This window comes from Gadus macrocephalus, chromosome 20 (assembly GCF_031168955.1).
Source record: "Gadus macrocephalus chromosome 20, ASM3116895v1".
Lineage (NCBI taxonomy): Eukaryota > Metazoa > Chordata > Actinopteri > Gadiformes > Gadidae > Gadus > Gadus macrocephalus.
The window spans coordinates 17,173,335-17,185,411 of NC_082401.1; the positions used below are offsets into that span (position 1 = coordinate 17,173,335).

Here is a 12,077-nt window from a genome sequence, read left to right on the forward strand (position 1 = left end):
GATCCCTCGCTTTGCTCGATAAACAACCGGGTAGACTTTCACTTCATCTGAAATGATGTAATCGAATATGCGTACAAGTCAATGACCTTGAAAATCCTGAAAAATGTGCAATGACTTTGTGTTCTTCCAACACACGCTTATTGGATTTCATACACTGTCAAGTGTCACCACTTGGGGGCGATATTGGACAAGGAAAAAGGTTTGAAGTCTGGCTGTCTAGATATGCATTTGTCCTAAGAACAAGAAAAGGAACCAAAAGGGTTCCAAATGCAGTTGCTAAAGTTGCTAGTTATTAATAATGATTATGCAGTTACAGAAAAATTAATCTGTCTGTAACATGATTATGAAAGTACAATAGGCCTACTTTTGATGTTTTTTTCGAATTGTAAAACTAATAAAATAATAAAAGTTCTGTCTCATAAGACAGAACATCCAAGCACAATCCAAAGGGTCGAACACTGAATAACAATCCCTCAGATCATTACGTTTTTTTTTTTTTTTTAATTCTTCTCTCGTTGACAAACTCATGATCAAGTGCTAATACATTTATGTTTGTTTATCAAATCCACTCACGCTGTCGACAAAACAAGAGTAACCTCAACGATGAAGCTCCTCAGCCAACCTCTCATTTCGGCAAGTGCAGCGCACTTGTTCAAAGTGAGCAGGGCCACATTGATTCGTTTCAAGGCAGAGGCAAAATAACCTGAGGGCTTCTAGCAGTTAAAGAACAATACACTCCTGCCCTTTTGTTTGTAGTTCTCACGTCTTCATGGGGCTGACAGGAGTGGAATCTTTAGCGTGTTTTTCTTTTTCAGTTTGAGATTACTTTGATGACTGCTTTTCACTGAAAAGAGATCTTTATTTGTTTTCACCCGTACATGACAGTGGTTTGCTTCTGATCTATCTGTCCATCTATGTATCCATCCATCCATCTATCCATCTATCAATCTAGTCATCTATCCATAGATCTCTCTCTCTATCTATCTATCTATCTATCTATCTATCTATCTATCTATCTATCTATCTATCTATCTATCTATCTATCTATCTATCTATCTATCTATCCATCAATCTTCCCATTACAATTTGGAGGCAGCCATAGGTAATTACCTTTTCATTTTCCTGTTTATGACAATTTACAAATAATCCATTACTATTATGACACATCAACTATAATTAAACATCAAGATCATGTGCAATACGTTGTTTTATATAGTTGATCTTGGTATTTTTTTTCAACTATCAACTACTTCCCAAGAAGGTCTGTGCACAGTAGACAGGAAATTATCAAATGATCAAAGTAATCTTGAAAAAAAAAGAACTCAGGCGGCCTTTCGTTCACACACGTGGAATCATGTCAATAACACTCGCACAGCCATGTTGCTCTCCCCCAAAATGAGAGGCTGTCTCCCTCTCCTGTCTCCGTGTGACGTGTGAGGTGTCATTCAGCGGGGACGCGGACCTGCTGGCGGTTTTTACTGCTCAAATGGCTGCTGATGGAGCTTTCATCACACCCACTGAGAAGCCCTTTGTGGTTATTTTGGGATTTCTCACAGGGGCAATCTGCAAAAGAAGCAGACAGACTGGGTCTCATCTTTGCACGAGCACGTGCATGCTCGCTCACACGCACGCACACGCGTGCGAACACGATCACTGATAGATGTTTAAATGACACATTCCCTGTTATGTCAATCAAATGTGATTTTTATGGGGGGGGGGAGGGTTTGTGTGTGTGTGTGTGTGTGTGTGTGTGTGTGTGTGTGTGTGTGTGTGTGTGTGTGTGTGTGTGTGTGTGTGTGTGTGTGTGTGTGTGTGTGTGTGTGTGTGTGTGTGTGTGTGTGTGTGTGTGTGTGCGTGTGTGCGTGCGTGAAAGTAGAGAGAGAGAGAGGCAATTAACATACAATTATTTCTCGCATTTTTCAAACTGGATTATTTTCATTCCTATATTACACGGGCCTTTGTATCAACTGCTGTTAATTGTTGAGATGAAAAATAAAGGCTTTTGTTTGTTTTAGAGAGCAAGGTTTGCTTTTGTTAGTTTTTAGTGTACGGTGCAGCCTACACCACATGAACGATAAACCCTCAGGTCTACTCGATTTCATGTTCAAACACCCCGTGATGACAAATCTGCCTTAGACACCAAAGGGATGCTTAGCCTCAAGGCCCTGTGCGCCGATGTTTGTCACATAACGTGATGAAATTAATTTGTTTATTTCTGTTTATTTGTTATCTTAATGTCTGTATTGTTCCACGGTGGCCCTTGACATAGATCACAGACAGCTGCTGGTTCAGACAGATAAGGAGCCCTCCTCCTCTGCCTGTGTGAGAGGCTGACCCTCACTCGTAACCCCCTCCAGCGGCATCGCACTACTCCGAACAATAACAATCAATTCCCCGCACATCTGACAGCGCCAAAGCAGAGCAACTTATAAATGATATGCATCTCCTGCTGGTCCCATGGCAACCGCCTTGACTTTATTGTTGCGCTTTCGTTTGATCCCCGCCAAGCTTTGATTCATTTCTCTCTCACCCTTTTAGCTAAAACACATCATGTGAATTTAGCGCTTTGTTCCTGACAGGCCCCCGTCTTACCTCCGCGTTCTCCGCGGGCTGCTGACGCCTCCCAGAGGACAGCACGGAGGAGGGGAGGAATTCCGCTGCTTTCAAAATCTCTCTCTTTTCTTTCTGTCTCTCTTTCTGTCTCTCTTTTACGCTTTCTGTCTTTCACTCTCTTGCAGGCTCTCTCTGTTTCTCTGTTTCTGTCTCGCTCTCTCGCTCTCTGTCTATCTCTCTCTCTCTCTCTCTCTCTCTCTCTCTCTCTCTCTCTCTCTCTCTCCTTCTCTCTCTCTCTTTCTATTTTTCTGTCTCACTCTCTCTGTGTGTGTGTCTCTCTCTCTCTCTCTCTCTCTCTCTCTCTCTCTCTCTCTCTCTCTCTCTAGCTCTAGCTCTCCGACCCGGTCCTCCCTGTCGCTGCCGACCCTTCATGGGCAGGACAACTGCTGGGGGTCCTGGGTTGGTACGGACCACTCTTACATCCATGACACGGACTCACACACACACACACACACACACACACACACACACACACACACACACACACACACACATACATGGACTCTGGTTATAGATGTAAGATGTAAAATAACACACGCACCACACCCATTTACACACAAACACACTATCACACACACACAGACACTCTGATTAAACATGTAATGGATGTAAAATGACACACACACACCAAACATAACCATACACACAGACACAACACCATCCTTGAAACTTCTCAAATCAATATAATTACATGCAATTTCTAACATGTGTGGGTATTTTCACTTTGCGGGTTATTATATAATAAAGAAAACATTGAACCTTATACATTGATGGTGTAGGCTGTGTTGCTTCTATTGTTGGAGCCTGCAATACTTTTAAAGGTTGTCGTTTCCTAGATCTATCACACAGGTTCCATTTCTGAGGAACTTGATACTTAAAGAATACAATGTGCATGTCATATTATATGAAAAATACAATAACGGGCAGAATAATTAATAATAATAATAATAATTCATTGTATTTATATAGCGCTTTTCAATGACCCAAAGACGCTTACAGAAGGGGGGGACCTAACTCACCACCACCAGTGTGTAGCACCCACTTGGGTGATGCACGGCAGCCAATCTGCGCCAGAACGCTCACCACACACCAGCTTGAGGTGGAGAGTGAGGGAATTGATAAATCAGCCAATTGTACAGGAGGATTATTAGGAGGCCAGATTGAATGAGCCTGGTTGGGCCAGGAATTAGAATTCAGTAGGCCTAAATGTGGGTTACTAATCCGTTAATCTGATCTGACATTCTTCATGGACATCCGCAGACGTGATGAAAACGCATACAGTTCATCTCTCTTTCTGGAAAGGTGAAGTTAAGGTAAGACCATAGCAGGTCACTGAACCACACTTCACAGATAGGTCTCAGATACAATCATACAGCCATCCACAGAAGGTTTACACTGCATGATTGTATCACAAATACTTTCTGTTTGTGTCCCTGACGCAGGAAGTTCAGACGCACACACACGCACGCACACACACACACACACACACACACACACACACACACACACACACACACACACACACACACACACACACACACACACACACACACACACACACACACACAGACAGACATAGACAATAACGCGAACACACACACAAATATACACTCACATAGACACACACACACAAACACACACAAACACACAAACACACACAGACACACACACACACACACACACACACACACACACACACACACACACCCTAACCCTGCATTAATCAGTAGTTTAGTCTGGACATAGTGTGTTGTTTGCGAACGGTTTGTCTGGGCTTATCGCTCAGACATTCAACGGTCCGTCAGCACATTTTCTAAGAAGTCAGGCAACTTGTGTGTGTGTGTGTGTGTGTGTGTGTGTGTGTGTGTGTGTGTGTGTGTGTGTGTGTGTGTGTGTGTGTGTGTGTGTGTGTGTGTGTGTGTGTGTGTGTGTGTGTGTGTGTGTGAGTGAGTGTAAAACACTTGTTGAGTGAGGAACAGGGCAAGAACTAAACAGAGACTGAGAGAGGGTTAGGTATCAAGATAGATGTCAAACAGTGGGTATCATGGTGTTTTACAAGAGCCTTCTGTCTGCGTTGCTCCTCTGGGCCTTAACCGAGCAAATGGCGGCTATATTTAGAGGTATGGCATTACATTCAATTATTTTCATTAAGCAAAATGCAATCACTGTCAACTCTTATTTATGCATTAATTTGATAATGCTGATTTATTATGTCAACATGTATGCACTTTATGTAAGCAATGATTCAATATGTATATGTTTCTCATAGTTAGCTCATTGTGTAAAATGCATCAATTTATAAATATATGTATCACATGAACAGAGGCGGTAAATCCTTTTTCGTCAGTTGGGGAGGGCTGAAAATTCCCTTTGTAGTAAAACTTAAACGACAAAAATGTGTTAATATTATGAAGCATTGAAATAATGATAAAAAATCCTAAAAAAAAAAAAGAAATTGAAATAGCCAAGCAGGTTCAGATTAATTGCATTGTTTTATTTTTAAGAGAATTTGTGAAAGCATTGCAATGCAAGTATTTCAAAACATTCATTACAAAGTCATTATTACATTGTGTGTGTGCAAGCGTGCGTGTGTGTGTGTGTGTGTGAGTGAGTGAGTGTGGGTCAACCCTGGAAGTTAACACTCATCGCATCATATTGATTGTTAACTCCTTATTCTACACATCATACATTCTCTCAGAAGACCGGCAACTGAAACAGCCGCCAGCCACATATAGTATATCTCACCACTATGGACAAAGCCAATTACTACTATCAGTGGAAGATTGCTGGGTTTGAACTGTGCTCCGTAAGGAAACACATCATCGCTCATTCTTCAACACCAGACACTTCACGGAGCCTGTATCTAGTTAACATACAAGTCTCAAGAAAAACTATTTATATCGAATTAGTTATTTTGACAACTTTCTGTAAACTTTCCACAATTTCACATGATGTCACACACATTCCAGGCAACCATCTTGGTACTCTCTTGGTACAGCTCTCTCTGTACTAATAAGAATAACAACAACTGGTTGCCTGGTTATTCCAGAACATTTGTTCATGAAGTACCAAAATGGTGGCTCGGTATGTGCTCATGCTTGTGAACTTCAGAACACATGGTTGAAGCCCTCCTATTGGTTGAATCAAACGTGAAGACCAACTCCCCTGTTTTTAAACCCGTGTCTCTTTACAGCGATAAAGATAGAGAACATTGGTGCCAATATCTCTGCAACCCCAGAGGGCCTGCGTTTGACCTGGAAGAACCCATACAGGGATAAGGCGCCTCACTGCTTTGAGAGCTTTATTCGATTCAAGACCATCTGTGCCCCCAGCTGGGAGGTAAGCGCAGTGGCCAACACGCTGCCCTTTCACCTGCATAGTTTTACACATCTCCTCTCCGCCAATCCTATCTCTGTCCTCTCGAACAGAACGTTACCCCAGTTAGGTTCAACTACGTCCTGAGGACCAGCAGGCATAAGGATTACCAGTTCCAGATACGGATGAGGTACAACTCGCTATGTGAACCCACCCGTCTCAATGTCTGGACCTCGTGGACACCGACGCTCAGCCTAGGAAATGTTAACGACACAGGTAGCAATGAGGTCAAGGATAAAGTATCACTTATTTTATTCTAATAAGAGATAGTTGTGATAAATAGGCTCTCTCTGCCTTTCTCTGTCTCTCTCTCTCACCCTATCTCCGGCTCTCTCGCTCTCTGGCTCTCTCCCCTCTCTCTCTCTCTCTCTCTCTCTCTCTCTCTCTCTCTCTCTTTCTCTCTCTCTCTCTCTCTCTCTCTCTCTCTCTCCCTCTGTCTCTCTCTGTCTCTCTCTCTCTCTCTCTTTCTCTCTCCCCTATCTCTCTCTCTCTCTCTCTCTCTATCTCTCACTCTCTGGCTCTCCCCCCCCCCCCCCCTCTCTCTCCCTCTCTGTCTCTCTCTCCCCTATCTCTCTCTCTATCTCTCGCTCTCTCGCTTTCTGGCTCTCTTCCCCCCCCCCTCTCTCTCTCTCTCTCTCTCTCCCCCCTCTCTCTCTCTCTTCCTCTCTCTCCCTCTCTCTGTCTCTCTCTCCCCTATCTCTCTCTTTCTCAATCTCTCTCTTCACTCTCTCTCTCTCTCTCTCTCTCTCTCTCTCTCTCTCTCTCTCTCTCTCTCTCTCTCTCTCTCTCTTGCACTCTGTATCACTTTGTCTCCATGCTTCAGTCTATCTTTATCTGGCTGTTCTTGGGTGACACTCATCACTTCAACGTGTTTCTGCAGGATCTTGCATGGTGGGGGGACCTCCACCACAGCCCACCACCACACTGTACACCATCCTCCTCCTCCCCCTTCTCTTGTGTTTCGTGCTCCTGTGCAGCTTGACTCACGAAAGGCACGTATAAGCTGTATCAGCCAATATGAAATATATATATGTATCCAAATCCTATTTACAACCGCCTAAATACAATAACAATGCTTTAATAATCAAGTCAGTCGTGCATAAAACCTCTTATACTTTATGTCGATCCCATCCAGGGTCAGAAGGTACTTTCTGCCAATCATTCCTGATCCAAAGCACAGGCTGGATGGGCTCTTTAAGATGGAAATTAGTCAGGTAAGGTGCTTGCTCAGCCGAGGTTCGCTCAGCTGCTGCCTCGTTAGGCCGACCAGGCACACCTGAGCGAATCAGGGATGATTACAGAGCACATTACGATGCTAATGCTGCATGGCTACGAGGATGATTATACAGCATGGACTGCTTTTATGATGCAATGCAAGGGATATTATTAAATTATCTATTTTGATACTTAAATGTTACTTTTTATGCTGTTACTCCCATTGGTTGTCAAATTCTGTCGTGTTACCAACCGAAAATATTATTTATTAAGCCTTTATTAAGCCTATCTTTTAAATATGTATTCAATTGAATTTATTTCAATTTATAATGTTTTATTATTGTTCCATTTTTTATAATCGTCCCTGTACTTGTTGAAACACAGGACACAGTATGGCCAGGTAACTGGCAGTTCGTGTGGCAGCAAAATAATAGCATGACCATAATAATTTAAAACCCCAAACTACTGGCAATATGTTGTCCTAGAGGGCTATTAGAGGTCGCTGAGTCGCATAGCAGCTGTGTCTACAAGTTACGTATCTTGTTAATTTGCTGTAGCAGCAGTCAGTGTCACCTCAAACTCATTAACATGCACATTGAACTATAAAACAAAATGTTATGAATATGCAATCATGGCCATCTATGCTGAATAATGGTTCTCAAATGTGCAAAATAAGTTTAAAAATATAACTGCGTCCTGTGTTACAGAACTGTGCTGACCCTGAGATGGAGTGTGAGATTGAGACAGTGGCAATCGAAATAGTCAACTTTGAGAAGGAGGAAGATGGTCCGATTGAAGAGAAACTTCTGGAGAAAGACCAGGAGACTAAGGGAGAGGCCGAGCATGGCAACGGAGGCCGGAGTTCTGGGCTCCATGCAGTTTGACTGAGGCAGACCTTCAGGGCTACCCCACCATACCAATAAGTGGGGAGTACATCATGCATAATAGGATATTGTGAATAATCTAAAATATGTGCAAATGCTAATTATCCCAGAAAATACACTGGTTTTGAAAATAGTAGACACACTTGTTTCAGATTTGTCTTGACTAATTAGCCTACGTTGAAACGTGTGTTTTATTTTATTTGTATTATTGACAAATATTGATCTGTAGCTGTTGTATTATAATTTACAACCAAAGGAGGGCAGTGTGACCATAAGTAAAAAGAATGCAGTTCTTCAGTTCTAAAGCTCTCTAATGAGCCCACGTAAGGCGGGCGTGCTGGGACACAGTGCAGACTGCACAGAGAGGCCTGATTATGATTGATAAATGATGAAAACGTAATACAAAAGATCTTAATGAAGAGGGGGTTTAAAGTGGTTGATACTGGGGATTTTAAACTACGGCGGACAATAATGTTGCACTTCCTTTGTATATATATTTTTATTTTCTATCATGTATTCCAAATTCATAATAAAAAATATATATTTATATATATTTACTCTTTGGTATGAGCTTATTTTATATAGATGTTTGGGGCAGGGGGAAGGTCCGATTAAACATGTATATTTATATTCATTCTGTCATGGAGAAAGATCAAAAAGGAGACAACACGGTCATAGCTGGCACCCTTTGATTGTTCATAATTTTGATGGTGCGTTGAACATTTGGTCGTGGTTTTGTCTACGTCATATAGCCTACATCACGTCATACGTCATATACATCAGTTTGGGAGCTTTATCGCATACCAATCAAATTGTTTTGTCTTTTGCTGAGACATCGAATAGTCGATAATAAATGGGAGTCAATTAATTGTTTTAGTGATTCGTCTAACATTGAAACGATAATCTTTTCGTGCATATGGTTTAAGCGATCCAACAAATTGTTAATTTTCTCGTTTCCTCCGGCCTTTTGTAGGTTACCTGATAATCGTTTGACATTGTTCACGACAATTTACAGAACAATGAATCAATGCATTGATTAATAATCCATCAAATAATTCATGCAAATAATAACAATACCCAAAACTGTGTAACATAGAATTACACATCGAAAATGTGTCTGCCATTCTCATCAATGTTTGATCCTCGTGTTCATTTGACTGAGCGGCTCCGCTGTGTGCGCGTCTGTTTGAAGAGGAGACGAGCGGCCCGGGGCTGCAGCGGGGTGAGAGGGGTGCTGCGGGGTGAGGGGCCCGACTGCAGTGCAGACAGCACCTGAGAGCACCTAAGAATTTCCCCATGGCCTCCCCGTCCGAACGAAACTCAAAGAGACAATGTCTGGTCACGGCTGTCGAAAAGCCCCCATTGCTGTCTTATAATCACACGTCAGTCAATGACGTGTGATTAAAATGTAATTCAAATTGTAATTTGTTCTAATTAGTAATTCCTTGTAACCTATTATATTATTATACATTTTTTCCAACCAAACCAAATACACTTAATGTCTCGTTATATATTTCATGGACGTTTGTCTCAATCAAATAATTTAATAACGAACGGTTGCGACTCAATGGCATCATCGCTCCTGCACTAATTAATTAGTGAGTTATGACTGTTCGCCGTCTACTGTACCTCGGCAAACAGCTGCCTGATTAATAAGTGAGATCCACTAAATATGGCTCACAGCCATGTATCTTTAAAAACTTTTTAATACCGCTAATCAAGATTATCAACATGCAGCAATTACATCTTTACACTTCCCGCTCTTAATTATGCATCCCTCTCCATTACCCTGGATAACAGGACTGCTTCCCCGGTCTCAGGTGGGTTGTGCTCTTAAATGTTGTGTGTTTGTGTGTGTGTGTGTGTGTGTGTGTGTGTGTGTGTGTGTGGTGTGTGTGTGTGTGTGTGTGTGTGCGTCTGTGTGTGTGTGTGTGTGTGTGTGTGTGTGTGTGTGTGTGTGTGCGTCTGTGTGTGTGTGTGTGTGTGTGTGTGTGTGTGTGTGTGTGTGTGTGTGTGTGTGTGTGTGTGTGTGCGTCTGTATGTGTGTGTGCGCCACAGCTCAACGAAGCCCCCGTAAAGTGTTGTAAAGCTACATAGCACCGTGCGTCTCTTTCCATGTGTGAACCAACCACAATGGTGGGCTCCAATGTTTTATTTATCAATATGTTTTAGGGTGGTGCGTGTGTGTGAATGCGTACGTGAGAGTGTGCATGTGTGTGCGTGTGTGTGGGGGGAGGGCACTGTGATTATCATAGAAGCCCTTAAGACATCAAATCGCACACAAAAGTGAGCCTCAGTCGACGTTTGGTATTTTTCTCCCCCACACACTCTCTCTCTCTTCTCTTCTCTCTCTCTCTCTCTCTCTCTCTCTCTCTCTCTCTCTCTCTCTCTCTCTCTCTCTCTCTCTCTCTCTCTCGTACCCTTTCCCTCTATTTCTTCTCCCTCTGAGTCTCTCTTAAGTTATCTTCCCCCCACACACACAGGCACATACCACACAAACGCACATTGACACGCACACACAAACACACCACACACGCACATAGACACACACAAACATAGACCCACACACACATAGACACGCACACACAGACACACACACACACACGCACACATTGACACACACACACACACACACACACACACACACACACACACACACACACACACACACACACACACACACACACACACCACACACACACAAGGCGCAGAACATGGAACAACACAGGCGGTGGAGTGAGGCAGGCGCTTTGCCCGCCGCGACTCCCCGGCAGCAGCCAGCGGTGGCTTCAATGGCACGAGATGACAGTGTCAAAGTATCTTTGTCTCCCGCACATAAACTGTCCCCGAAGCTGTCGTGGTGAGAGAGACGTACAACACAAGAGCCCATCCCCCTCCCCACCCTTTTTGTGGTTTTATTTCGATTTTATTTTGTGTGTATCATATCTCCTCTGTCAAGGCCCAGAGGCACGGCAGCAATGCTTGTGAGAGTGTGCGTGCGTGTGTGTACGTGCATGTTTTTTTTTTTTTAAAGCATTTGCCTAAACCCAAACCCACCGGAGTCTGACCATACTGTACCTGTGCTCCAAGTCACCGCTGGATAACTTGAAACTACTGGGAAACGCACACACACACACACACACACACACACACACACACACACACACACACACACACACACACACACACACGACACACACACCCACACCCACAGACAGACAGACCGACAGACGTGTTGTCGTCTTGTCTGTGACATTGTGGATTTGCGTGTTGTGGTTTTGTTAGGGGAGCGTTGAAGCCGGCGAGACGTTGAGTGCGTTAGTGTAAAAGAAACACAAGCAGTAGAACAAATGTGGGAAATGCCAGTAAAAAAAAAAAAAACTCAATATGTACCCTGCAGAGTCCTCTCTGCCTCTTTGTTCAATTATTAAAGTGTGAAAAAGAAAAAAGAGCACACTACAAGAGTAGCACGTTGCCTACCGTATGAGCCCTTGTGTTAGGCACGGATGGATCACATATTTATCTAGTTGTATCATCGGCAAATAGCTGGAAATGGAAACAAAAGACGCGTGCCGCACCCCCTGTGTGTGCATACACATGGGTGAGGCCACGGTGGGCCGTGTCTCAGGACCACTGAAGTGCTGACACGGCAGAATAGAATAACTATTCTTCAGGGTTCTCATGAGTATTCCTGCCAAGAAGCTTTCTCATCTGCCATCGGGTAAAGAGGAGGGGGGGGGGGGGGGGGGGGGCTTGGGCGTAGAGGGTACACCTCTTTAATTTGATTACAGATCAGAATAGGGAAAGGAGTGTGTGTGTGTGTGTGTGTGTGTGTGTGTGTGTGTGTGTGTTGTGTGTGTGTGGGTGATGGGGGGGGGGGTTCCCTCTTCTAGCATGCCTTGACTCAGATCTGCTTGACACCCGATCTTATTTGTATAAAGGCATGTCACAGCCAAGCTCCCACCAACAGCGTGTGTAATTACTATATAC

The 12,077-nt window shown here is 43.3% G+C and overlaps 1 long non-coding RNA gene across 1 annotated transcript; it reads left to right on the forward strand.

The window, feature by feature from the left end:
- The first annotated feature begins 5,810 nt into the window (after positions 1–5,810).
- Positions 5,811–8,681, forward strand: LOC132449102 (uncharacterized). Its single transcript, XR_009523510.1, has 4 exons — positions 5,811–5,952; positions 6,042–6,204; positions 6,869–7,202; positions 7,911–8,681. It is a non-coding gene; the product is annotated as an uncharacterized LOC132449102 (long non-coding RNA).
- The last annotated feature ends 3,396 nt before the right edge of the window (positions 8,682–12,077 follow it).